This window comes from Oncorhynchus masou, chromosome 1 (assembly GCF_036934945.1).
Source record: "Oncorhynchus masou masou isolate Uvic2021 chromosome 1, UVic_Omas_1.1, whole genome shotgun sequence".
Taxonomy (NCBI): Eukaryota; Metazoa; Chordata; class Actinopteri; order Salmoniformes; family Salmonidae; genus Oncorhynchus; species Oncorhynchus masou.
This window is the reverse complement of record NC_088212.1, coordinates 59,842,074-59,868,052: the sequence shown is the minus strand read 5'-3', so window position 1 is coordinate 59,868,052 and position 25,979 is coordinate 59,842,074. Positions and strand designations below refer to the sequence as shown.

Below are 25,979 nucleotides of genomic sequence, written 5' to 3'. Positions count from 1 at the left end.
TTTTTGTTACACATTGGTTGTGGGAACGAAAGCCATATGTTTCCTGACCGGTAAAACTGAATGTTGTTGAAACATTCTGAGAACGGAAGTGGACATTTTGTCTGTTCTGGGAACATTTATTTTCAGGTCACAGGGAGTGTTTGTTTTTTTTAACATACAGTAGCTTCTGCTCAGTGCTCCCACTGCTTCACTGCCACTTCCCCCTCATTGACATGGAGTGGGAAACTTCATGTTGGACACTAAAGATACCGCCAACATTTTTTGAACTATGCATGCCATGCCTCAAGCAGGACTTCATGTTGTAGCCTACACAAAAGACACGATGGACATGTTCACACACACACTTTGTTGTCTGTTGCAACAGTATGTTTAGGCAAGCATACCAAACACAAGCAAGACTCATACAGGCAGTCAACATAGAGGTGGAACAGCTAGGTAGCCTACTCGTGCGGTACTTGCATGATCATTGAGTCGTTCAAACGAAGACAGGTTTTTGCCCGATGCAAACCTCAAGTGGGGAGATACATTCTTTTTTCAAGAACTCTGGCTCGTGGCTACGATATGGCAGAGAGTATAAAGATTAGGCTACATCATCACACAAAACACTGATTGTTTTTGCTCCAATGCAATGTGTAGGGACTGCATCCTGCTTGAGCAACTGCAATATCCGTTACAACAGACAGAGGTTGTATAACCTGCAATAAATATTTTTGGGAATGTTCGTTCTAAACGCTGCAGGTTTTTTTTATTTTAGGTGTTCAGAAATATGAGGCGGAGACATAGGCTACATCATCATGGTTCAGAAGAGGGTGAGTAAACAGAGAAATGTAACGGGAGGTGGAGTGTGTGCAGTAGCTACGTATTGTGCGTAAAATAACACATGCGCATAAAGTGATCTGGATCCTTAGCTTTGAGAAAGATGTTTCCATAGGGGCGGGAAGGGGCGAGACGGGGTGAAAACTCCATATCCGTAGCTACAGCCTTTTAAGTATACAATATAAACTCAGCAAAAAAAGAAACGTCCCTTTTTCAGGACCCTGTCTTTCAAAGATAATTCAGAAAAATCCCAAAAAGGTCACAGATCATCATTTTAAATGGTTTAATAAACACTGTTTCCCATGCTTGTTCAATGAACCATAAACAACTCATGAACATGCACCTGTGGAACGGTCGTTAAGACACTAACAACTTACAGACAGGAGGCAATTAAGGTCACAGTTTTGAAAACTAAGTCACTAAAGAGGCCTTTCTACTGACTCTAAAAAACACCAAAAGAAAGATGCCCAGGGTCCCTGCTCATCTGTGTGAACGTGCCTTAGGCATGCTGCAAGGAGGCATGAGGACTGCAGATCAATAAATTGCAATGTCCGTTCTGTGAGATGCCTAAGACAGAGCTACAGGGAGACAGGACAGACAGCTGATCGTCCTCGCAGTGGCAGACCATGTGTAACAACACCTGCAAAGGATTGGTATGTCCGAACATCACACCTGCGGGACAGGTACAGGATGGCAACAACAGCTGCCCGAGTTACACCAGGAACGCACAATCCTTCCATCAGTGCTCAGACTGTCCGCAATAGGCTGAGAGAGGCTGGACTGAGGGCTTGTAGGCCTGTTATAAGGCAGGTCCTCACCAGATATCATCAGCAACAACGTCGCCAATGGCACAAACCCACTGTCGCTGGACCAGACAGGACTGGCAAAAAGTGCTCTTCACTGATGAGTCGCGGTTTTGTCCCACAAGGGGTTATGGTCGGATTTGCGTTAATCATCGAAGGAATGAGCGTTACACCAGGGCCTGTACTCTAGAGCAGGATCGATTTATTTGGAGGTGGAGGGTCCGTCATGGTCTGGGGCAGTGTGTCACAGCATCATCAGACTGAGCTTGCTGTCATTGCAGGCAATCTCAACGCTGTGCGTTACAGAGAAGACATCCTCCTCCCTCATGTGGTACCCTTCCTGCAGGCCCATCCTGACATGACCCTCCAGCATGACAATGCCACCAGCCATACTGCTCGTTCTGTGCGTGATTTCCTGCAAGATAGAAATGTCAGTGTTCTGAGGGCTAGGGCCTTTCCCTCCAGAAATGTCCGGGAACTTGCAGGTGCCTTGGTGGAAGAGTGGGGTAACATCTCATCTCAACTGGCAAATCTGGTGCAGTCCATGAGGAGGAGATGCACTGCAGTACTTAATGCAGCTGGTGGCCACACCAGATACTGACTGTTACTTTTCATTTTGACCACCCCTTTGTACAAGGACACATTATTCAATTTCTGTTAGTCACATGTCTGTGGTACTTGTTCAGTTCATGTCTCAGTTGTTGAATCTTGTTATGTTCATACAAATTTTTCCACATGTTAAGTTTGCTGAAAATCAACGCAGTTGACAGTGAGAGGACATTTCTTTTTTTGCTGAGTTTAGAATGTTCTCTGAACGTTACTGATGTTTTCTTGTGGTTTTTATGGAAAGTTTTCTTTACGTCCTGAGAACGGAACGTATGTTTTTATATAACATTCTGAGAATGTTCTCTGAACGTTACTAAAGTCTTCTTGTGTTTTTTTTTTGTGGAAAGTTTTCTGAAAGATCTTGGAACAATTTGAGAACATGACTTTAAATAGAACCATGAGAAAACCCTATGCTTCATTTTAGCCAGATTCTGCCAGAACAGGATCCAGAATCTCTCTGTTTTGGTCAGTTCTTTTTCATTAACCTATTTTGTTGGATCCGGTACCAGTTATGGCATGACAAATCATTTCCACCTTTTGTAATGTCAAAAATATAATAAAAGCGATCAAAGTTCATTAGATTAGCCTTTTCCTTAATTCTCCAGCCCCCACAAAAAAAAACAATATGAAAAATGATATTTTCAGCCCAGGCCTAATATTCTGAGAGTTGATTTGGTTCGGGTTTATGGTTTGCCCAACATTGTAAACTATGTTTGAGACCAACGTGTGGCCTTGGCTGTGTGAGAAGCGCTCCAGTATCTCTCACATAACTAGAATGAGATTCACTTTCTATGATCTCTCTCCCTCTCTGCTCTGATAGACATGAACCTGCAACTCTCATCTCTCCAGCATTGCACTTTATCATTTCTTTTCTTATAGAATCATAGCGGCGCAAAGGGTTCTGAAGGAATTGCAGCATCCCTGATAAATTGAAATACATTTGCTAAAGTTATAGAATTACTGCTCTCTGTTCAGAAATAAATGAAATCATTCAGAATAGCCTACTACCTCATGAGAAGGCCTATCATTTAGCCACATAGGATCAATAGCTTCTTTTTTTTAAATTGCCTAGCTGTGGTTTGTAGCCCAATAACAAGAAATAGCCTACATCTGGCGCAAATCTGGTAGTGAAAAACCAGCACGCATACAAAACAATACAAAACAGGTCTTTCGCAATATTTCAAATACAAATGAGGGAAAACACAAGTCGGAAAAGCAAATGGCTCCTGCTGAAAAGAGAAGACTGTGCTGTAGGTTACTAAAATATTTGATCAACTTCCAAATATTGTTTTACGAAAGAGAGAGAGAGAGAGAGAGAGATGGGCTTTTGGCATGAGCATCGCCAGCGACTGAGCTGCGCGTCATTGGGTGAGTCAGTGGAACTGGAAAGCATGTTTAGGACTATGACTTCCTCCTCATATTGTAGCCGACGTTGTGGGTCTCCACACACCTAGGTCTAGGCTACTGATGGATTCAAGACAAGGTCCTTTTCATTGATAGCAGATTCTCAGTAGGTCAGTGTCAAAGTAGCCTGTGAGGTAAAATAAAATAAAAAATGTGTGGTATTAAAAAACATTCTGGCAAAGTCACCATTCATGTAGGGGCGACAGGTTGCCTAGTGGTTAGAGCATTGGGCTAGTAACTGTAAGGTTGTTAGATCGGATCCCTGAGCTGATGAAATAAAAATCTGTTGTTCTCCCCCTGTACAAGGCAGTTAACCCACTGTAGGCCGTCATTATAAATATGTAATGCATGCAATGCTTTGTTATAAAGGTGATTTTGTTTTCTCATGTTTTCTGGTACCTCAGAACTCTCAGTCACTTTTGGTCCCCGCACCTCCCGATTTACAAATTAAGCACCTCCCGATTTACAAATTAAGCACCTCCCGATTTACAAATTAAGCACCTCCCGATTTACAAATTAAGCACCTCCCGATTTACAAATTAGGCACCTCCCGATTTACAAATGAGACACCTCCCGATTTACAAATGAGACACCTCCCGATTTACAAATTAAGCACCTCCCGATTTACAAATTAAGCACCTCCCGATTTACAAATTAAGCACCTCCCGATTTACAAATTAAGCACCTCCCGATTTACAAATTAAGCACCTCCCGATTTACAAATTAAGCACCTCCCGATTTACAAATTAAGCACCTCCCGATTTACAAATTAAGCACAGAGGAAACATGTAGGAAATGTTATGCTGAAGTACTGAAATTCCCACAGAAGACCTTTGTTTATTAATGTTCTTTGAACTATTTGACAATGTTGCCAATGTCAAACAAGTTGGAGAACGTACCTAGAACATCACCAACATTTCAATGAAAAGTAACCATTTTTGAACTTTTAGGGAACGTTCCGTGAAAACGTAATGAAATACCACGTTCCTTAGATGTTCCAAAGCCAAGCAACTATCCTGCACCATTCCCAGAAAGTTGTGTGAAGGTTGTATGCAAAATAACCATCGGACAACCACGCTCTCACCGAGCTGTAAGGAACATATGGTTTCTCAGAATGGTATGTGCCAGCAAGACAGTGAGATTTTGATGCAAGCCATTGTTCAAATGGTGATGATAGCTTAGTCAGATCAGGCTATTGTGTGTGTGTGTGTGTGTGTGTGTGTGTGTGTGTGTGTGTGTGTGTGTGTGTGTGTGTGTGTGTGTGTGTGTGTGTGTGTGTGTGTGTGTGTGTGTGTGGGGGGGGGGGGTCACTTGTGATTCATTCATAGGACTCACTTTTATCTCCATCTCAGATCCACTTCCATGTGTTTCCCCCTCAGAGCCTGTGGAGCTGTGACTCAGAAGACGATGCCGTGCCATGTATCCTCCCCGTTGCATTAATCATGCGTTTTAATTAGTGCGGCCCAGCTTTATTAATTACGACTGATGTCTCGCTGATACAGTCTCCCACAATCGCCCCGCCCTCCTCATTTCACACACAAACTCAAGTCATCTAGACCTTAACCCTGCCTCAGACTACACTGAGATGTCTGAGATGTCTCAAGTAAGAAGCTAGAGACACAAAGAGAGAGAGAGAAAGAACAGGGAACAGATAGAGAGAGGGAAGGAAAGAGATAGAGAACAGAGAGGGAGAACGGAGAGAGGGAGAGAGAGAGAACAGAGAGAGAGAACAGAGAACAGAGAACAGATAGACGGCGGGAGAGAGAGAACAGAGAGAGCGAGAGAGAGCAGAGAGAGAGAGAACAGAGAGAGAGAGAACAGAGAGAGAGAGAACAGAGAGAGGGAAGGATAGAAAGAGAACATCGATTTAGGAAATTACTGGCCCTGAGGTAGGGAAAGACACATCATTAAAGGGAAATAAGGGGAGGAAGAATGAGGGAGAAGTGAGAGAAGAAAGGAAAGGGCCATAAAACAGAGAGAAAAAGGGAGCAGAAAAAAAGAAAGCGGTTAGAGAGAGAGAGAGAGAGAGAGAGAGGGAGAGAGCATGAAGCAGCCACACGCATCCCTTTCATGTTGGCCTCAGAACAAGCCGCCTGCCTGTGGGATGAGCCAGTCCAGTTGTGAGACGCTTTCTCAGACTAAAGGCTGCGGATACAAATCAGGAGTTTCCCTCTCCTCACATCAGCCATGCGAGAGCCACTTCACCGCACCGGTGTTTATCTTGCACTGACATTCTCTGCGTCGTTATTCCCCCACCACTCCTGAGTAGGATCCTTCTCGCTAAATAGACAGTGAGATGGATGAACTTAATGGCCGAGAGGAGGAAGGGGAGAACAAACCATCTCCCACTGTGACATTCCCTATATCCTCCAACGTTCGGAGGGGAACGCTATGACCGGGGCCATTTGATTTCATGCATATACCCAACCCTCATTTAGCTACAGTGGGGAGTGGAGGGAGGGGAGCAAACCATCCTCAGCCCCTCCTATCCGATCCTTCCTAACCCCTGAAGACTAGAGGCAGACCCATCTGAAGGAAGACTCGGTCCATGTAGGACACGTTAATGTTGACATTGCGTGGAGGAATCTGTCTGTGGATCAACCTCCCATCACATGGCATCCTGGTGACCCCATGCAGACTGAAACAAACTGTCGCAGGTGTGCGTGTGTGCGTACGTGCGTGTGTGTGTGTATGTGCGTGTGTGGGTCAGCTGTGTGTGTGTGTCCGCTGTGTGTGCGGGGGTAAATGTGTGCCCCTAGGCTTCCACGGTCTCCTTTACAAGCCACTGATTAGTCGCCCCTCGGCACAGGAGAGACGCTATCCAAGCTGACACTGTGTACTGGGCTCTTTATGCTTTCTGCCTGTCTGAATTACCGTTGCTACACACAGGCCTACACAACCAAAGAATCTGCTTAAGCCCATCCTACCAAAAGCAGCAAGAGCATAAGGAAGCATCATGACAGAGGTCATATGTTTAAACGATTTTCATCTTAGCCCCAGGATATGTTAGGTTTTGTCATTTTCTCTGTGTTTATCTCGCACCTCAAGCAGCGTTATTCCATTTCAGTTTTTTTTGTCGTGAGCGATTATCATGAAAATGGGATTGACGTTTAGGTGTCGCATCATCACTGACCGGCAGCAGCACCTATAGAAAGGCTCAGACGTTCAGCATCGGTAGGTCTACATGTTTTCTGAAGGGTTTCCTGTTGAAATACCATCTCCCAGTGAGAGGATCAAGTGCTCAGCTTCAGTCTCAGCGCTGACTCACTCTATCTCCTCTTTTGTGGCTATGGGGATTTGGGAAGTGCTATTCCTTTAGCTGTCTACGGATGACCACAGATGCTCTGACCCAAGCCAGCAACTCACAGCTAAATCCACACTTTCAGTGGTTGGGATCACCATCATTATCTGCCAGTGGACAGGTGCACATGAGCACAGTTCTGATGACCACCATCTCTGAAGGGGAAACACAGGGGTCGTAGGTCAAATGCACATGCTGGGGATCACTGAGCGGGCCAGGGTCACCCTCTCTTCCCTCATCCTCACTTTCTCCCACCCTCTGGTGGTGCTCAAGAGAGCGTGGTTAGAAATACACATCATTACCCCCCCACATACATCTGAGGTGCCGTCCCCTTCTCTCTCCCTCTGTTCCCCTCATCTTCCCTTTCTCTCTCCCTCTGTTCCCCTCATCCTCCCTTTCTCTCTCCCTCTGTTCCCCTCACTTCCCTTTCTTTCACCCTCTATTCCCCTCATCCTCCCTTTCTCTCTCCCTCTGTTCCCCTCATCCTCCCTTTCTCTCTCCCTCTGTTCCCCTCATCCTCCCTTTCTCTCTCCCTCTGTTCCCCTCACTTCCCTTTCTCTCACCCTCTATTCCCCTCATCCTCCCTTTCTCTCTCCCTCTGTTCCCCTCATCCTCCCTTTCTCTCCCTCTGTTCCCCTCATCCTCCCTTTCTCTCTCCCTCTGTTCCCCTCATCCTCCCTTTCTCTCTCCCTCTGTTCCCCTCATCCTCCCTTTCTCTCTCCCCCTGTTCCCCTCATTCTCCCTTTATCTCTCCCTCTGTTCCCCTCACTTCCCTTTCTCTCACCCTCTATTCCCCTCATCCTCCCTTTCTCTCACCCTCTGTTCCCCTCTCCTCCCTTTCTCACACCCTCTGTTCCGCTCATCCTCCCTTTCTCTCACCCCCTGTTCCCCTCTCCTCCCTTTCTCACACCTTCTGTTCCGCTCATCCTCCCTTTCTCTCACCCTCTGTTCCCCTCACCTCCCTTTCTCACACCCTCTGTTCCACTCATCCTCCCTTTCTCTCACCCTCTGTTCCCCTCACCTCCCTTTCTCTCACCCTCTGTTCCGCTCATCCTCCCTTTCTCTCACCCTCTATTTCCCTCATCCTCCCTTCATTCACCCTCTGTTCCCCTCACTTCCCTTTCTCTCTCCCTCTGTTCCCCTCACCTCCCTTTCTCTCACCCTCTATTCCCCCATCCTCCCTTTCTCTCACCCTCTATTCCCCTCATCCTCCCTTTTTCTCACCCTCTGTTCCCCTCACCTCCCTTTCTCACACCCTCTGTTCCGCTCATTCTCCCTTTCTCTCACCCTCTGTTCCCCTCACCTCCCTTTCTCACACCCTCTGTTCCGCTCATCCTCCCTTTCTCTCACCCTCTGTTCCCCTCATCCTCCCCTTCTCTCACCATCTGTTCCTTATCCTCCCTTTCTCTCACCCTCTGTTCCACTCATCCTCCCTTTGTCTCACCCTCTCTTCTCTCATCCTCCCTTTCTCTCACCCTCTGTTCCCTTTTCCTCCCTTTCTCTCACCCTCTGTTCCACTCATCCTCCCTTTCTTTCACCCTCTGTTCCACACGCCCTCCCTTTCCCTCACCCTCTGTTCCCTTATCCTCCCTTTCTCTCACCCTCTGTTCCCCTCATCCTCCCTTTCCCTCACCCTCTGTTCCCTTAGCCTCCATTTCTCTCACCCTCTGTTCCCATCGTCCTCCGTTTCCCTCACCCTCTGTTCCCTTATCTTCCCTTTCTCTCACCCTCTCTTCCCTCATCCTCCCTTTCTCTCACCCTCTCTTCCCTCATCCTCCCTTTCTCTCACCCTCTGTCCCACTCATCCTACCTTTTTCTCACCCTCTCTTCCTGTTACCCTCTATTCCCCTCATCCTCCCTTTCGCTCCCCCTCTGTCCCCCTCAACCCCCCTTCTCTCACCCTCTGTTCCCCTCATCCTCCCCTTCTCTCACCCTCTGTTCCCCTCAACCTCCCTTTCTCTTACCCTCTGTTCCCCTCATCCTCCCCTTCTCTCCCCTTCTCTCCCCCTCTGTTCCCCTCATCCTCCCCTTCTCTCACCCTCTGTTTCCCTCAACCTCCCTTTCTTTCACCCTCTGTTCCCCTCATCCTCCCCTTCTCTCCCCCTCTGTACCCCTCAACCTCCCCTTCTCTCACCCTCTGTTCCCCTCAACCTCCCCTTCTCTCACCCTCTGTTCCCCTCATCCTCCCCTTCTCACACCCTCTGTTCCACTCATCCTCCCTTTCTCTCACCCTCTGTTCCCCTCACCTCCCTTTCTCTCACCCTCTGTTCCGCTCATCCTCCCTTTCTCTCACCCTCTATTTCCCTCATCCTCCCTTCATTCACCCTCTGTTCCCCTCACTTCCCTTTCTCTCTCCCTCTGTTCCCCTCACCTCCCTTTCTCTCACCCTCTATTCCCCCATCCTCCCTTTCTCTCACCCTCTATTCCCCTCATCCTCCCTTTTTCTCACCCTCTGTTCCCCTCACCTCCCTTTCTCACACCCTCTGTTCCGCTCATTCTCCCTTTCTCTCACCCTCTGTTCCCCTCACCTCCCTTTCTCACACCCTCTGTTCCGCTCATCCTCCCTTTCTCTCACCCTCTGTTCCCCTCATCCTCCCCTTCTCTCACCATCTGTTCCCTTATCCTCCCTTTCTCTCACCCTCTGTTCCACTCATCCTCCCTTTGTCTCACCCTCTCTTCTCTCATCCTCCCTTTCTCTCACCCTCTGTTCCCTTTTCCTCCCTTTCTCTCACCCTCTGTTCCACTCATCCTCCCTTTCTTTCACCCTCTGTTCCACATGCCCTCCCTTTCCCTCACCCTCTGTTCCCTTATCCTCCCTTTCTCTCACCCTCTGTTCCCCTCATCCTCCCTTTCCCTCACCCTCTGTTCCCTTAGCCTCCATTTCTCTCACCCTCTGTTCCCATCGTCCTCCGTTTCCCTCACCCTCTGTTCCCTTATCTTCCCTTTCTCTCACCCTCTCTTCCCTCATCCTCCCTTTCTCTCACCCTCTCTTCCCTCATCCTCCCTTTCTCTCACCCTCTGTCCCACTCATCCTACCTTTTTCTCACCCTCTTCCTGTTACCCTCTATTCCCCTCATCCTCCCTTTCGCATCCCCTCTGTCCCCCTCAACCCCCCTTCTCTCACCCTCTGTTCCCCTCATCCTCCCCTTCTCTCACCCTCTGTTCCCCTCAACCTCCCTTTCTCTTACCCTCTGTTCCCCTCATCCTCCCCTTCTCTCCCCTTCTCTCCCCCTCTGTTCCCCTCATCCTCCCCTTCTCTCACCCTCTGTTTCCCTCAACCTCCCTTTCTTTCACCCTCTGTTCCCCTCATCCTCCCCTTCTCTCCCCCTCTGTACCCCTCAACCTCCCCTTCTCTCACCCTCTGTTCCCCTCAACCTCCCCTTCTCTCACCCTCTGTTCCCCTCATCCTCCCCTTCTCTCCCCCTCTGTTCCCCTCATCCTCCCTTTCTGTCACCCTGTGTTCACCTCACCGTCTCAGCAGAGCTAGGTGGTGTGAACTGCTGCCCTTGTCTGTAATACACTGGGACTGCCTCCCTCTCACCTGTCTCACCAACCCCCCACTCCTCTCACCACCCCATCTGCTTCCAACACACACTCTCAACCTCAAGTGGCTGTGTTTGCTGCAGTGTGTGCGTGTGCGCGTGCGTGTGCCAGAGAGTGTGTTGACTGGAGCGGGAGGGCCCTCTGACTTCTAGCAGAACCTCAGGCCATCTGAAGTGTCACAGCAGAACCGTGTCCTATTGTTTTGGAGTGCCTTTTCCAACCAAGCGTCTTGTAAAACGTCAGTGAAACCGTGTGTCTCCGGCACAAATTAATGTAATACATAAAACACCCTCGCCTCCGCTTGGGTCAGGGCCAATGTTTTCAGGGGAGAAAAAAGCACTTAGCAGTGAAGTTGCTTTGCGTATTATCTTCTGATGAAGTCGTTACTCAGAAGCGAATAAAAGGAAAGGAGGGGGAAAGGGCTTGTAATTTTAGAGCTTTTGGGGAGACGGATTTATCTCAGGTGATGTCTGCATTTCCACTTTCCAAATGTGTCTTGTTGTTCCTTCCACATAACAGGATATTCTTCGTCATTTCAAATGTGTCCCACTCCTACTGTGTGTTTTGTATCAAGAGTTTTTCTCTTATTTAAGATGTGACGCGTTTGGTCTATCAGTGAGAGAGTTTGTCGCGAACCGCGTGATGGCCCGTAATATCCCCTCCAATGTTCAGTTCTAAAGGGCGTCATTATATAGAGCTCAGTGCCTCATATTCATCTGAAACTATGATCTCCCTCGTCCACATTCTATGTCCATTAAACAGTACACTTTTAAACACCCTCTGGATGGGTTCTAGTAGCCTAATGTGTAATTACTATGCTGCGTTGAGTTGAGGGCGTTCCGGCGCTGTGTAAAAACACTGAACTGCTTTCATGGTGCCAATCTTAGCTCCCGCTCCATTGGATCACAAACCTCTCTTAGCTGGTACCATGGTTACCAACATTAAATGGACGCTATAATCATATCATTAACTCACCATTGTGACCTTTTTTTTTGTCTCTATTTGAAAGTAGATGAGATCAGAACAGCATTGAACATACGCTGGTGAAAATGCTCTGCTCAGGCCCAAAACATTTCTCTCCATTTTCTGTTGGGAAACTCTCCCGGCCTTTTGGGATTCCACAACGTATGTCATTGTAGAACATGGTGCTGTTTCAATTGTTATATTTGACAAGTGCCAAAACGAAAGGTGCTAAGCCATGTTTGTGCGGATGTATTCACAGCTCTGATGTAATCTAACACAAGGCCCAGATAGAGGACCGAGGACAAAGATGCCTGGTCCTCTCAGGGTATAAAAGCTCAAGCATCATCACAACAATCCGATTTTTTCTCTCTCTCTCTTTCTGCAGGGCCAATGGTCAGGGGAGGTCACTGCCTCTCTCTGTGTGCCAGTAACAGACACAGACGGTTAACAACCGGGCACAGCATCAAAGAGCCAAGGTATGTCCCCACACACACACACACATTCAGGCGCATGCACGCACACACATGCACACACACACACACACGCACACACACGCACGCACGCGCGCACGCACACACACACACACACACACACACACACACACACACACACACACACACACACACACACACACACACACACACACACACACACACACACACACACACACACACACACACACACACACACACACACACACACACACACACACAGCCCACTCTACGTCTCCTCAGCTCTCTGTCTCCCTCTAACTGAGTGAACGCATCACTCTGTGCTAAGTGGAAGTCTCACTCACCTCTCATCCTCTAACGATGTCATCCTTCCCTCCGCAACTCACACATCACACATCAGTTAGTTATTTTGGGTGGGGGGCCGAGGGAGGGGCGCTGACAGTGAGGGAGGAAGTACACAGGAAGTACATTAGTTATCAGTCTCTGTCGTCTCCACCTTTTCAGAACCCATCAGTATTAAACTGCTCCGGATGCAGCTCCTCTCTTTTTCCCTCTTAAAAGTCTCCCGCGCGCCACTTTAAACCAGGCCTCAGATCGAAATGACACTTCGCACTACACATGCATGAAGACAAGTGAATTAAATATTGAAATAAAAGGCAGCAACACAAAAAAAAAGAAAAGAAAAGAGGACAGGAAAAAGAGGAAGAAAGTCATTGTTCCTGTGGCAGGTCAAAAGGGATTTATTGGCAAGAGGAGGAGTTTAGTAAGGGTCACAGGAATTAGTCTTTCACTTAAAACATGGTCACATGATCTTGTAAGAGTAGGTCGTCTATGATCAAGCAGAATGATCATCACATTCAGCTGGTCCATAAAAGGTAAAATGGATTCTAATTTGCAGGACATCAGTGATTTTTTTTAATAGAGAACAATAAACAAATATCTTCCTAAATTTCATTTTTGTACATGATTTTAAATGGCCTAATTCACGCATCCAAGGTGCTGTGTGTCCCTCCAGCGTCTCCGTACATCTAGGGGGTTGGAGCGGGACAAAACAGGAGCAGTGTGGTGGGGGGGTGGGGGGTTGTCTGCATGCTTTGCCATAATTCGGGACCTCAGTGACCACACAAATGATTTTTCTAGTCAGCCGTGTGTGCAGAACCTGCCTGTTAGTTGTGCGAATGCTTATTTAAGCTGTGTAACTGACGTCCATATGGTTTTCATCATCATAAAGAAACATTTTCAGGGGGTTATGTTTTTACCAGGCCGGAGCAGAGACTTGTCTGTCAAAGCCATGATTTGACTAGCCTTCCGGGGGTTTATGTGTGTAACATTCTGAATATTAAACATGCAATTGAAATGTGAAGTAGAGTATAACTGTAATGCATTTTTCTTGTTGCATCTAAAAATGACAATAAATGAGCATTTGACATATCCTGTCTAATGTTGTCATTGCAGTTCCTGAATGATTGTGGGTTATAGCATGCAGTGGTTTTCTACCTATTATTTTCAGTATGTGTCAACTATATGTGTTCTAACTTGCCTTGGTTCATTCTCTCATCATGAGGTATCTACAGTAAAAGGCAATAAACAATGTGCCGAACACATTTATAATCATCTATGACACACAATAAAGCTTTCATTGTCTGCCACGCCCGTCCGACCACACAGAGATGCCCATCAGTACTGCAACACACACACGCACACGCACGCACACACACACACACACACACATACACACACACACACACACACACACACACACACACACACACACACACACACACACACACACACACACACACACACACACACACACACACACACACACACACACACACACACACACACACACACACACACACACACACACACACACACACACACACTCATAACATCAGTAGAGACCTAGTACAGGCTAGATGTTGTTTTCCTCCCAGCATGTGCAGGCAGTGGGTGAGTGATAATGTTTAGGCAGAAGGAATCATGGGTAGGAACTCCCCTGGAGTGAGAATGAAAGACTGAATCAGTCAGAGAACAGGAAATCAGGCCAGTGACATTACAGATCAAGGCACATCAATATCTCACCGACAGCACGTTCAATGGCACTTTGACTAAAAACTTTCACATTGTGCTCCGAGTGTTTCCACTGCTTAATTGATTGTTAAAATGGGGGGGGGGGGGGATTGGTCCACCTTGCGTTCTTTGGCCCCATCAGAGGCATTTTTGGATGTGTAATTTACTAATGAAAACCGTGATGTCTTTTTCGCCCGGTAGTTAGCACAGTTTTACTTTAAATAAATGTTTAAATTCCAGCATGGGTTTGTGAATGAATAGAACAATGGAAAAACAGCAGATTTCTCTCTTGATTGTGCCCAGATGTGTGGCGGGATCTGGAGCTTGTTAAAGTGTGATTACCAGGAATATTCAGCCCAATTCAATAAGTCAAGCTTTTAGAAGGAGAGCATTTCCATGTCACTGTTTCAAGGAGGAAATATTGCATTGCTGACTTATACCTAGTAATATAGACACTGTTACCTGCTACATGAATACAATACTACTGAAAGAATACCCTACAAATTCATGGGTTATTTTTGAAAACTAAAAAATATTCTAATCATGTGCTTCTTCTCTTTTGACTATTTTGTTACAATGACAATCACACGTTGTGTTGCTGTGTGTGTGATTGTGTATTTTTACAGCAGCTGGAGGTGGAGAGAAAACACCCTCGTACACAGCATCGCCTCGCCTCTCCTCGCCTCTCCTCGCCTCTCATCTCTGCGCTCGTGTGAGAGATGATCAAATCATCATATGGAAAAATCCAATGTGATCTAAGCAAGAGGCAGAAAGGTCACAGGGAGTCAGTAAAATGGATGAAGGCTAATGATTATCTCAACCTTTATCTAATCAATAATCATTTATCCCACAATATTATGGACACTATATCCCATTTTCCATGAACCCAGGCAGGATGACAGAGGCTGTATTGTTTCCTAAGGCAGCTTTATGGCAGGGTATGTCTGAAGGGCAGTTTTAAGGTGTGCTCTCAACTGCTCTGAACCTGTTAAGACACTCTTACGTAGTCTGGACTTAGGCGATAATACATTTTTTGAAATATTGAGTGTTTGAAACTCTGCGACCGGAATGGTATAGAATAATAATCGAGCAATTTCGAAATGGCCTACAGTTTTAGCTCCATCAAACAGTAAATGTGGGTTTAATGATATATCATCACATTACACAAATAGTTTTTTTGTTTTTTGTGGGAATATAATACCTTAGATAATTTGTTAAAGCTGAAAACAAATTTATGTTCTTTGGTTTCTTATTGTCTTACGATCACAAAAACACACATCTTCCTCTATTAGCCTTGGTCTCTAAGGAGTTTGTACTTGCTACCGTTATGCTGCAGTAATTTGTACCGTTATGGTCCATTTGGAGTGACCCCATCCTCTGTGACTGGGAGTGTGTCTCCTGTGTCTGTATGCTCAGTGATGCCATCTTCATCCTAACCTTATTGCTTTTAATGACTCCCTCTTTCCTTTCATGAATTCTTTATCGATTCCTTCTGACGTCTGGTGAATTAATTTTCAATTACTGCAACAACAAACAACAAAAAATACCCCCCCCCCCCCCCACACCACACTAATGTCTGGCTCCACCTATACGTACGAGTGTGTATACGCGTGTGTGTGTGTGTGTGTGTGTGTGTGTGTGTGTGTGTGTGTGTGTGTGTGTGTGTGTGTGTGTGTGTGGGTGTGTGTGTGGGTGTGTGTGTGTACAACAACGTGGCCTGGTGATATTCATACTTTCCCTTCCACCGTTCTTCTTCTCTCAATCCATTCAGCAAAGGACTGGGGGACAAATATTAATCTTCAAAGTCCACACCCAAACACTCATGCACACGCATACACACACACACACACACACACACACACACACACACACACACACACACACACACACACACACACACACACACACACACAAACGCACGCACGCACATCCTCAGACTAAAAGACACACACAAGGGAGCGTGTGAATCCGACAGAGAGAAATTGTACTAAAGGTCACAGTGTGCTAATGGCCAGGCTATCTTACATGAAATAAGTCCAGACACTTTCGACAGGTCTCTCAATGTCACAGAGCAGCCTTTCGCTGCTGCCCGGCCCTGACGTGACTGGAAAGCAAGGTGAGGTGAGGTGCTCTGCGTTGATGTGCAGTTCGTGGAGAGGCTTTTCATTTCGTGTACTCTTCAAAAATCCCCGACACCGTCCTGTAAGCATAGCCAACCAGTGCAATCTATTCCCCCCGTCATTTTTAAGAATAGGAGACACACTCCAATACTCGATAGACATGCTCAGTGTTAGACTCAAGAGTACAACGTCAATTTTAAATACCCACAGGTCATTAATTACAGCAATTATTCACTTTCATTTCTCTGACATATATTGACTGTTGTTTTTTTAATGCGCCCAACCTAAGCCACCCAGAAGACTTGACAGCAAAATAACAGAATTGTTTAAAGTGAGCCACCATTTTAACAGAGCTTTGGGCATAGTCATAGATTTCTTCAAATGTGATATGAAATGTGAAGATTTTTGTCCAATTATTTCACATTACTATGACGCCAAAGCATCAGGGAGTTTGATGGAAAACAATACGGAACATAGAGTATGTGGGCCTACTTCTGTATTTAAACAGGAACGAGGTTTGGATAGATTGCATTAAAATGGCTATTGAAAGTCTGAAAATCAGAAAATGACCGTATGCTTTGTAAAGATATGTTGCAGAATGTAAGAGGCCAACTGCTTGCGTTGCTCTATGTGTTGGCAGCTGTGTACATGTGTGTATTTGCCCTGCACCAATGTCCCGGCCTCTCGTCCTCTCTGTGTTTATGTTGTGTGTGTGTGTGTACGTGTGTGTGTAGATATGTCCGTGGAAGTCGTGTGTATTTGTGCGTGTCCTGACCTAATCCCGTCTCTGCTCATCCTCCTATGAGAGTAGCGAGAAATACAGCTCTGTAATTGTTAGGTCTGGCCCCCACATTCTTTACCCAGGCGACCGCCCCGGCTCCCTGTCACTTTAACAACCTGGAATTATCACCACAATGGAGATTTCAGGTTAAAAGTGCCTCTAAGAGAATATAGATACATTTTCCGTCAATAAATTTCCCTCTTCGCCTAGTTTCTTCTAAGTCAAGTACCCCCCCCCCCCACCTTGATTGACATTTTTACCACAAAATTATAACATGTCTACCTGTGAGAGGGGATGTCTTGCTCCAAAATTAGCTAACCATCAAAATAAAATAGGATAAGTTCATCATGGTGTCATTGCACAGGAATATTGATTCTTGCAGACATACAGGGTTTCCCATTAAAGCAGTAGCCATTGTGTCTTCTGCAGACAGTAAAGCACATGAAGGATGCAGTGATATACAGGCCTGTTCCCCTAACATTGTCTGCTCCTATTTAACCTTTGCTAAACCAGCAGGTCTTCCCTTTACTCGGAGAAAGGCCGAGGACTGGAATTGAAGACGGTATTCATTTCCAATGTTAGAATACCTTTATATATATACAGCACTATTTGTGCACAAAGCAACAAGGTTTGCGTGTTGTTCTAAATGTACAATTGTCACTGAAGGATCGTGTTACACCGTTTTGTGAAACGATCACTAAAGACTGGGAAGACAGACACCAGACAGTCCGGCATGAGATGTTTTTATCCTTCGCTGGAGAAACTGAAGTAAATCAACCTAGTGGACAGACACTAACGACTGTTGGAATGCTGCCGGAACAGTAAACAACATCAACTCCACATCTCCCCGACACAACTTGAATCAACAACTTTTTAGACTAGTCCCCTTCATGTCACTCTAGCTGTTATATAAACTACGGAAAACTACCCCGTTCAGCTATCTACAGGGGGAAAATGTTTAACTACTAGTGAGACCTTTAGGACCAATGAGGTTGAGGGGTCAGTACAGCTCAGCTCGCCCAACAATAACCAACAATGAACAGAGTAATTGTTTAACCATCCAATCAGATTTCGGCCATGTGATTCTTTTTTACATTTTTTTATATCAGTGTTAAACCAAAAAATGCAACCGCCCAATCGGATGCAGAGTAAGTGCTTCAACATGCCTATAAGAACTAAAGAATTGCCTCAGCAGCCAACTGGTTGCCACGTAAGTGCTTAAGTATGACTATGGGAAATACAGGAGATCTTAACCAGCCCCAGTCATACTGCTGTAATGAAAGCCAGATTGAAAGAGGGTTTGGATTGATTTCCAACATCTTGATTTGATATCCTGAATTAATTATTTTAACTTGAATAATATATAAAGGAAAATAAATGTAGAACACTCGGGGGAACAAGAGAGGGCTTCACTACTGCTGAGTTATCTCTTGGCCAATCTCACCCGCAAGACTACTCTCAGCTGTGTGTGTGTGCGTCTGTGTCTGTGTGAGCGTGTGCGTCTGTGTGTGCCTGTGTGTGTGTGTCTGTGTCTGTGTGCTCGTGTGGGCGTGCATTCACACACACGTGAGTGCGTTTGTGTATGTGTGTGCATGCAGAGTATGTTTGCAACATATATGTGTGTATGTGTACGTGACTGCACGAGAGTATGTGTTCCATATACTGTTATGTGAATGTTTGTGTTCTCTGTCAGATGGTTGCAACAGTAAGATATATGTGTGTATGAGCGGCAGTTTGTTTAGGGAATGTATTAGTTCTACATTGAACGCTCACAAATCCGTCATTCATTTTTATAAATCTATTAAAATACTATATACATAGTGTATTAAAGGACAACAACTATTGATTGTATTTATTCAGTGGACACACAGTCTTACAATAGTAAGACATACAAGAGCCTCCAGTGTGCTCCTTACTGAATCAAAGATACTGTAACATAAAATGTCTAATACTCAACAAGGGGGTTGCTGGCAAGGCAATCGTTATTGGTGGTGCACCTTCGCTTTGATTGTAGTTATTGATAAAGTAATCTACTTTCTCTACCCAGAGTATTCTAGACCACCATCAGTGTAACTCTTTTCTTTTACAGGTACTTTTGCCGACTCATTCTGCAGTAGAATGAGAGGAAACACCGAAACACCCTTTCGACACAACCTCTGAAAAGGGCTACACAGCTCCACTGCCAGCACTCGATTGGAAGGTAGTGCCTTCCCTCTTCCACCCATCCCACCTGCATCTGACGCCCAAATTATCATAAAAGTAGGCTACTGTCAGCGCGCCCGTGATTTACTGACAGCCTGAGCCAATCAATCTCAAAGTTACGATTAAAAGTACAAAAATCAAGTTCTCTGTCTCTCCTTTTTATTTGAACGTAAGCGAAAATAAAGGGAAGCCTTTACATTTCATAGCTTCCAGAAAACACTGGCAAGTATTCAGTGTGCTCTACTTTTGTCTTTCAACCTCGCCGCGGGAGGCAGCGCCCATCCGCAGGAGGCAGCGCTCATGACATCTTTATATACGACGTTCTCGTTTCAAAATGCCATCGAACATTCGGATGAGTGCTGCACTGTGATCTCGGAAAACAAAAAATACTGAGATCAGATTTGTCTTATTGAAACGTGCTCTGCTGAAGAGCACGTCTGAGTGAACCAAAGGGCATACCGTCTCGCATTAAAAATCCTACTTTACATTTCCCTCCCAAAAAAAGGCATAATTATACTTGGACGTATATAAATATGTACCTGTTTTTATAGGTAAGTTCAGCAGTGTCATAAAAAAACAAGGGATAGCACTTAATCACCAGGACAAATACACATTAACTTTTGAATTAATTTACCCCAAAAATCTCAATTTGAATATGGTAAACCATTCTCATTACCCAAACAGATGCATTCAAATTCAGTCTGTAGGAGACAAAAGGGCAGTGAGAAGGGGACTCTTAGTCACTTTTAGCCATTTTTCATTTCCCACGGACTAAATATCTATCTTTGAATTCATTAAAGGTGAAAAGCTTCCTCCGATAACACCCTGTCTTCTCTCTTTGATAATACAGTGTCATCACTGCACAACCCTGTCAGCCTCACAGTGATGTGTCAGTCATGCATTCAATAATAATGGTTTGATCATTTTTAATGTTTAGAGGAGGAGATCACAAAGTCATTAACTATTTTCTGACTCCCTCAGCAGTTAGTGGCGATGTCGCAGTGTTGTCGGGGTGAGCCGTAATGTATAGTGCTGCAAACAAGAAGGATTGCAGGATCCCTGCCTCCCAGCCCGTGGGAGCCCGCGGTGACGCCGGAGCTCAGGTATATGGATGGCCTGAGGAGGTCTCCATCATTCATAAAACATGCCTCCGTACGCGGCCGAATTGATCTTGCAAAAGAAGCAGGGTGGCACAGCTACCACTTCATTAGTCTTCTCATGCCACAAATCACCCTGCACTAGCCTCCAAGGGACCGCAGCCACCCCCGCCACCCTCACCTCAGCTCTCCTCTCCTTAAAGGCCCGGGGAAAAGGGTGCCGGTTAGATAACAACACCATGATAGCAGTGTTATAACAGCTTGTTAGCATTGTGTTAATTTTAGCTCAACATCAGAGTGATGGTACAACGCAGGCATGGTGAAGGTCTAGCACTGAATTAGGAATGAGCTCAGATCAAGAAGGAGGCGACATCAGAGCAGCCAGAGCAAAACAAAGTAGAAAACGCTGAAAAGCACACGAATCTTGTCAATGCTAATTGATAGCTAGTGGTCATTTTTAGATTCCCGGATTAAATCAAGTCCCTTCTCCATAAAACAATGTGAAATATTGATGACATTTATTTTCTATGGTTCTGAAATGAATTGCCCTATTCCTCTACTATTTCTGATGAATGTTTTTTATTGCCTTTTTTGTTGTTGCTGTAGCTGCTAGAGAGAATTGAGCGTGGCCTTTTCTGCAAATGTTTCCAACTCACCAGAGAAACCCTGGAGGACACAACCATCATTGGCCATAATATTAGTTCCTCTTTGCTTCCCTCTGAATTTGCTCGCTAAGATGCAATTCTACGAGCAAAATAAAAAAACCTAAGGTATATGAATCTACGTCCCGTTTTTTATGTTTACCGATGACATTGGTTGACATGAATATCGTCATTAAAGCAATTATATGTGATGAAGGTAAATAGTCAAACTTAATTAGTAAAAGCAACATTTTCTATCAAATTGTCTGTTACACACCTGCAGTGTATACAGCAGCCTGATCACTAGAAAAATAATTTGATTTTCGAACATTTGAAATGGTCTTGAGAACGTCCATACAGTATATGCCTTTGTAGTGTGGTAATATTTCATATGTGTATACAGTATGTATACCTCACATGTGAGCCGTAATAAGACTAAAGCAATTAGCCTATTCAAATGATCATCTGACCCCATAAAGATTATTTAGCAATATGCAAGAGACAGTTGAGTTATACCAATAGGCAATCAAGAAATGTCTGAGAATGGAATTCTAAATACAGGTGTAGAATGAACAGATTCACGTTTAAGTTATAAAGCATTTACAAGCATCACTTTGGCATGATTCCAAGCCTAACCAGAGAGATGGAGAGAGAGAGAGAGAGAGAGAGACAAAGAAACCATGGCTTGAGCCATGGCCCCATAGCTCACAGGAGAGGTAGAGAGAGAATGTAGGTATCTCACCAGCGCAGGTCAGGAACTAAAATAAAAAGAGACAATACATTCAGACCCTTTATAACATCTGACATGTTTATAACAAACATCATGTTTGAATTCAAAAATTGGAGTTGTTGACCAATAGCATTACTGTTGAGTTAAACCTCCAATCAGAAATCAGACCTACAGACCTGTAAAGACAACAGAACCTCTGCTACCCAGAAGTGTGACAGCAGGGGGTTGGTTAGATAATGAGGCATTCCTAAAACATCACAAAGTAATCCTTGCATACAGCTGATAAGAGTCACTTTGGGGGCTGAGTCACCCTACATAACCCTCCCTTGAGTACATCTGATTCTGCGTCAGACAGAAGTGTTCAAAACCAGACGGCCAGCACTGTAGACACTGTAGACAATCTTAAGAGCAGCAGTTCATTGCCCTTGCAGCATCACTTCAAAAATGTCCCTTTGGCAGGTAGCATTGTCTCCTTTAGACATGCAAATCTTCACTGCAAGCAAGCTAGAAAGGTATGCTCCATTATTTCAAAAGTCATTCAAAAGCAAAACACAGAGCTGAAGGTACGCCAAGACTTCACAGATCAATTCACATTTCAGTTAACATATGTGGTTTTATCAAATCAGTCAGATGAATATATAAGATATCAAAGATCACTGCATCATATAAGATAGTATATTTGAAAATAAAAACTCTCCAAAACTCTCCACCCTTTGAGAGAAAATGGATATGCCTTGAAAATGACAAAACAAATGCAAATAATAATCTAATAATCAAGAACAATTATTGGAGTTAAAATCGAAACAACTTTCAAGCAAATGGTTTCACACGCAATTTGAAAATTAAATATATTAGCATGTCAGTTTACAGCACCCAACATTAGAATACCAATGTTGTGAGAAACAAGGCAATGGCTTTACTCATAGCACACCCACATCTCTACATTCAGATGGACTTACCCATATGTACTATGCATAGGGAAATAAACTCTTTGTGTCTTAACAGAAGCCATTACATTATGTCTAGCAATCTGTATGCATCAAAGAAAACGCATTCACAAAAGTAACCTATATAGCTATCATAAATGGATCTAAAAAATTATGGCGTTCGAAATGAAGAAATTATTAACACTGTCAAGTCATCAAAATCCAAACATTTAGGACAAAACTCCAAATTGACCCTATGCTGCAAGTAAAATCGAGACGGACGACACCTCCCTATATCCCAACATCTTTGCATAGTATGACTGCTTCTGTGACAAGAGTTACAAAACCTTACTGAGTAGTTGGTCCGACCCTGTGGGCCGGCAGGCTGCCTGAAATGTGCAGGTGGATTTCAACAGTGCCTGACCCATAAGCCCTTCCTTTTTTAGAAATCACAACTGTGCATTGTGGGCTGTTTAGGATTAGCCTCTGTACATGTCCCAATAGCTGCAATAGGGCTATTTTTGGTAGCTAGGTCACTTTGGAGGTTATTTGCTTTCTGTTCTTGTCACGACTTCCGCCGAAGTTGGCTCTCCTGCCTGTTCGGGTGGTGCTCGGCGGTCGTCGTCACTGTCCTACTAGCCACTACCGATCCCTTTTTCGTTTGTCTGTTGGTTTTGTGTTATTAGTTTCACCTGTGTGTATTTTAGTTTAATTAGCGTCCTTATACATAGTACAAGTACCTGGATGTGGCTTACACCTGTGGCTAAATGAGAGCTTCTCTGAGGCCCTTGTTTTGTGCGGGATTGTTTTTTGTATTCATGTCATTTGGTGGAGTACTTGTGTTTTATTCTCCGGTTTATTTTGATCCTGTGTTGGATTATTCACCCTGTGTGTTGGGTTGACCGTCGTCTTTGTGCGTCAGAGAATAAACTGTCAAATCACTGAAACCTGCTCTCTGCCCTGAATCCACCCACCTTGGTAAAACGTGACAGTTCTACCAAGTCTTGCTTTGTGTCGTGTCGAAATAACCTAGTCAAATCGCGCTCTTTTTCGAATGCTTGAAGTTCTGCTTGCAACGGCTCTATTTTGCGCTCTCTGATATCACTGGAACTTCACAGTGGTATAAATAAAGCATCTTCATCGCTAGTTTTCTGTGTCACAATTTGTTCTTCCCGGGTAAAAACACAGAGAGCTCGAGAATTAATATCTTCTTAGATTTTTTTCTTGCGCATGACAATATATTGCCTGTAATGGGGGATTTCATCCCTAGTCGAATCAAATTTGTGACCATTCTTGCGTTTTTGATCAAATTATTAATACGAGATTATACGGGAAATATCAGTTGCCTGCATATTCGCCATCACGTAAGCAACATATTTGTTATACAGTATGTCGGGGAATCCAATGTAATAAACTTCAATTTAGTTCAAAGCATCCGTAAGAAATATCGTGTCGGGGTCACCATTTATGACCTGTTTCAGGAATCTAGGCTTATGTCGCACATCACCTCCTTACAGGAGAGGCATTTGAGCATATTTTTGCTTTCTATCAAAATGCTTCTTTTTTTTTTTTTTTTTTTACAGAAATGCCTTCTGGAACATGTGAACTTTTATGTGCCTTAATAACAAACTTGTGTTCCATCTGTAAATATTAGTACAATTGTTAACGTAAGAGCCAAGTTGATTTAGCCTTGAAAAAAGACAGGAACTTTCCTCCTATCCATGATTGGCTGAGAAAATGGATGGGCTGGACATGGCAGGAGATGAGTTTGGATTGGTCTGCCATATAGCATGCTACTGTCTATAATGTGAGGTGCTCAAAAGTTTAGCTAATTTTATGAACAACATTTACAATATGCCCAGAATTTAGCAGGCACTATCGACAGATCAGGCGGAAAATGTTGTGATGGGCTACTTTCTGCACATGTCACGGTCAGTGTGAACCAGAGTGACTTGACACAACACTGGCAAACAAGATGTAGCTACAAACAAAACAGTTAAATGGTTCCAGTCTGCCGTGAAGCATTCATCCATCTATACGGGTAAGAGTCTTGCTATATACTTTCTAATTTTGTCAGAAAGTAGTTGTGTCAGAAAGTGTACTGTTAGCTAGCGAATGTTAGCTTGCTGGCTCGCTAGCTAACATTACATGTATGACCTGTGTAGTAATATTATTTGAATCAGGAACCCATTTTCATTCGTAGTTATAGCCTGTTAGCTAGCTAACATTGAATCTAGTTGGTTAGCTTTAGCTACCTGTAGATTCATGTTACAGCTATGACAATGTTTGTACTGGTAGTAGTATGAGTTGGGATTATGCCGGTTTATTGTTTAGCTAGCTAACTAGCTAGCTACATATCTAAGAAATAAGACTCCACTTCGCCAGATGATTACGTGACCCATCAAGTTAGCCAGGTGTGTCTGGGGGTGATTACGGCCATCTATTGTATTTCATGAACATGTGCACATGTCTAGATAATTGTGACCCATCCACTTAGCTAGATGTGTCTGGGTAAACGTCATTTAATTAAAATATTTCAAAAATATATTTTTCTGGACACTTTCTGTTTTTGATATTGCTACTATGCAAGTAACCATTTCACTGTACAATTTATACAATCTGTATCCTGTGCATGTGATAAATAAACTTTGATTTTTATTTAATATAGTGTGTGTTTACCAGAGATGGTAACATGAAGAACAACATGTCCCGAACCAAAGTCAGATTAGGATAATGACAAGGACATAATTTTTTTACCTAGAGTTTTCTATATTGTAGGCTACTTCTTTTGCCACTTTTAGTCTTGAAATCTTTGGTTGTTTACTACGCTACTCAATCTGTTTAGCACATGGCCTCACATTATGAATCATTTGAATTGGACCGATTTACTCGTTTTCTCTCTGAAAAATGTAGTTAATTTAATCTGATTGTCATAAGGTTCAATGACTTTGTCCACACAGGGCATCTGAACACACAAAATACATTTTGATGATTTTCATTAGATTTTGGGTGTTTTATTTAACTTTAAGGTGTTCCTGGTCAAAAATGATTGGTCATGAGAAATGAATGGGTGAGACTACAATTAGTGTATACAATTGAGTTCAGGCACATGCCCATTCATCAGATGGACACACTTCCTCTCCCAGACCCCATTCATGGCTTCCATGGCAACCCCCACGGGAACCTTTCCAAAATAGAATATTTCCGCCACGGGAACCACACCTGTTGGCGTCCTCACAAACAATCGTAACATTGTTTCAATAATATATGGAACTTTTCTCGCAGTTCTGGTATATAAAGTTTTTTTGAGGCCTTGCTCACAATTAATTCTGTGGCAGCCAATGACCAAACGATATACTGTATGTGAGGCTCTTGATCATATCTTTGATCATGACACTGGTGGGGAGGAGAGATGTCACGGCATTCGTTGTGGGGAGGAGGAGCGGACCAAAATGCAGCGTAGTTGTGATTCATTTTATTAAATACGGAAACTATACACGATTAAACTAACAAAATATCAA

At 44.2% G+C, this 25,979-nt stretch overlaps 1 long non-coding RNA gene across 2 annotated transcripts in view; it reads left to right on the top strand.

The window, feature by feature from the left end:
* LOC135547366 (uncharacterized) overlaps positions 1 to 20,988 on the top strand; it is a 29,061-nt gene extending 8,073 nt beyond the window's left edge. Inside the window, exons 3-6 of one of the 2 annotated variants that reach the window (XR_010456705.1) lie at positions 11,822 to 11,912; positions 18,952 to 19,062; positions 20,046 to 20,167; positions 20,768 to 20,988. This is a non-coding gene — a long non-coding RNA (uncharacterized LOC135547366). Of the gene's footprint in view, positions 1 to 11,821; positions 11,913 to 14,587; positions 15,480 to 18,951; positions 19,063 to 20,045; positions 20,168 to 20,767 lie in introns of those variants that run through there. The other variant, XR_010456697.1, reaches the window with a different exon arrangement.
* The last annotated feature ends 4,991 nt before the right edge of the window (positions 20,989 to 25,979 follow it).